Source organism: Mustela lutreola, chromosome 9 (assembly GCF_030435805.1).
Source record: "Mustela lutreola isolate mMusLut2 chromosome 9, mMusLut2.pri, whole genome shotgun sequence".
In the NCBI taxonomy this organism is placed as follows: domain Eukaryota; kingdom Metazoa; phylum Chordata; class Mammalia; order Carnivora; family Mustelidae; genus Mustela; species Mustela lutreola.
In genome coordinates, this window is record NC_081298.1 from 143,744,223 (window position 1) to 143,747,093 (window position 2,871).

Genomic DNA, 2,871 nt, shown 5'->3' on the forward strand with positions numbered 1-2,871 from the left:
TGCTCCCCGTTGACCCGTAAACAAAAGGCCAGACCCCATCACAGACTGGAGAGTGGCCCTCCCCAGCGGGGACCCAGTTCCAGGGACAGCTCTGGAAGTCTGGGGAAAGGCGTAAAGTGAGAGGGACGTGGGTACCTATTTCCGCCCCTCGCTTTCCGAGTGAATGTCACTTGGCGATACACCCTCTTTTAACCGTATCACCTGTTGACGTCTACCTTCCTCTTCTCACCAAAGGCTTTGTTTGGATTGGTTAGCAATCTAAGATTATGGAAATTTAAAGGTCTTCAGGTTAACTTTAATTAGCAATAACCGCGCCTCGGATAAACCTCATTGGCTACGGTATTTACCTTACAAGGAAGGAAAATGATCTTCTCTCCCCTCCCAGGTAATGTTATTATTTTTTTAAGATTTTATTTCTTTATTTGAGAGACAGAGAGAGAGAATAAGAGTGCATTATCGGGAGAAGGGGCAGAAGGAAAGGGAGAAGCACACTCCTCCCCGAGCAGGGAGCCTGATACAGGGCTGGATCCTGGGATGCTGGGATCATGACCTGAGCAGAAGGCAGACACCCCAACCACTGAGCCACCCAGGCGTCCCTCCCACCCCACCCAGGTAATGTTTACCAAACTCCGCCTTTGCATAAATCCCGGAGCCCACTGGGTGCCCATCAACCAAGCTGCTGGGTGATGGGGTCGGTGCAGAGGGCGGCGCTCCCCCGCGCACCACACCCACAGGGTGCCACACGCGCATTCGCCTCCATTACCAAGAGTTTCTCATGCCTTGGGCATTTTTTTTTTTTTCTATAAAACATGCCGCCACGGGAAGGACTGGAGGTGGGAGCCCTTTCCTCAAGCCACGCAGCTACCGTCATTGCTACCACATCCTTCGGTGACGCCAGACTTTGTGTGAGCTGCTTTTGTTCTGAACCGAGCTATACGGTGTAAGAGAATGGTCGAGTTTCATTCTTCTACATAGAGCTGCCCAGTTTTCCCAGCACCATTTATTGAAGAGACTGTCTTTTTTCCACTGTAGATTTTTTCCTGTTTTGTCGAAGATTATTTGACCATAGAGTTGCGGGTCCATATCTGGGCTCTCTACTCTGTTTCACTGGTCTATGTGTCTGTTTTTATGCCAGTACCATGCTGTCTTGGTGACGACAGCTTTGTAATAAAGCTTGAAATCAGGTAACGTGATGCCCCCAGCTTTATTTTTGTTTTTCAACATTTCCTTAGCGATTCGGGGTCTCTTCTGATTCCAAACAAATTTTAGGATTATTTGCTCCAGCTCTTTGAAGAATACCGGTGGAATTTTGATCGGAATAGCCTTAAAAGTATAGATTACTCTAGGTAATATAGACATTTTAACAATATTTATTCTTCTGATCCAAGAGCATGAAATGGTCTTCCATCTTTTTGTGTCTTCTTCAATTTCTTTCATGAGTGTTCTGTAGTTCCTCCAGTACAGATCCTTTACCTCTTTGGTTAGGTTTATTCCCAGGCATCTTATGGTTCTTGGTGCTATAGTAAATGGAATCGATTCTCTAATTTCCCTTTCTGTATTTTCATTGTTAGTGTATAAGAAAGCCACTGATTTCTGTACATTGACTTTGTATCCTGCCACGTTGCTGAATTGCTGTATGAGTTCTAGTAGTTTGGGGGTGGAGTCTTTTGGGTTTTCCATATAAAGAATCCTGTCATCTGCAAAGAGAGAGAGTTTGACTTTTTCATTGCCAATTTGGATACCTTTTATTTCTCTTTGTTGTCTGATTGCTGTTGCTGGGACTTCTAACACTATGTTGAACAAGAGTGGTGAGAGTGGGCATCCTTGTCGTGTTCCTGACCTCAACGGGAAGGCTCCAAGCTTTTTCCCATTGAGGATGATATTTGCTGTGGGTCTTTCATAGATAGATTTGATGAAGTTCAGGAATGTTCCCTCTATCCCTATACTTTGGAGCGTTTTAATCAGGAACGGATGCTGGATTTTGTTAAATGCTTTTTCTGCATCAATTGAGAGGATCATGTGGTTCTTCTCTCTTCTCTTATTGATTTGTTCTATCACATTGATTGCTTTGCGAATGTTGAACCATCCTTGTAGCCCAGGGATGAATCCCACCTGATCATGGTGGATAATCTTTTTAATGTGCTGTTGGATCCTGTTGGCTAAGATCTTGTTGAGAATCTTAGCATCCATAGTCATCAGTGATATTGGTCTGAAATTCTCCTTTTTGGTAGGGTCTTTGCCTGGTTTGAGGATCAGGGTAATGCTGGCTTCCTAGAAAGAGTCTGGAAGTTTTCCTTCTGCTTCAATTTTATGAAACAGTTTCAGGAGAATAGGTGTTATTTCTTCTTTGAAAGTTTGGTAGAATTCTCTGGGGAATCCGTCAGGTCCCAAGCTGCATAAGTGAAATGACTGCAGGAAAACAAACTCATATCGTGGTGGCTTCGAACAACACAGCCCCTTTGACCTCCTGCATTCTTCTCGTTCACGACCTGAGCCCACACAGTGGCTCGTCCTTGCAGACTTGCTGCTCCCATGGCAGCGTGGGAAAGTCTTCAGGCACCCCCCAGGAATGAATGTGACACTGCCGTTCACATTTTATTGGCCAAAGTAAAGCGCAAGGGAATTACCACTTTCACCTGTTCCTAGAAGACAGAGACTTTGAAATAGTTTAATAAACACACAATGAGGTGTCACAATTGCAGCTGATAAATAAAAATTTATCTTAAAAAGACCTTCTCAAACTGAGGCAATCTAGCTATAGTAAGAGTCTCTCAAACACATTTCTAAATAATATTCTGTACAAAATACCAGGAAAAGATTTGTATTAGCATTTTGTTTCTATTACTTTTTCTTCTATTTGCCATAATTCGT

General features: G+C 43.7%; 1 pseudogene; it reads right to left on the minus strand.

Moving 5' to 3' along the window:
* Nucleotides 1-255: 255 nt before the first annotated feature.
* LOC131808644 (U4 spliceosomal RNA) lies at nucleotides 256-358 on the minus strand (annotated as a pseudogene).
* Nucleotides 359-2,871: the final 2,513 nt, after the last annotated feature.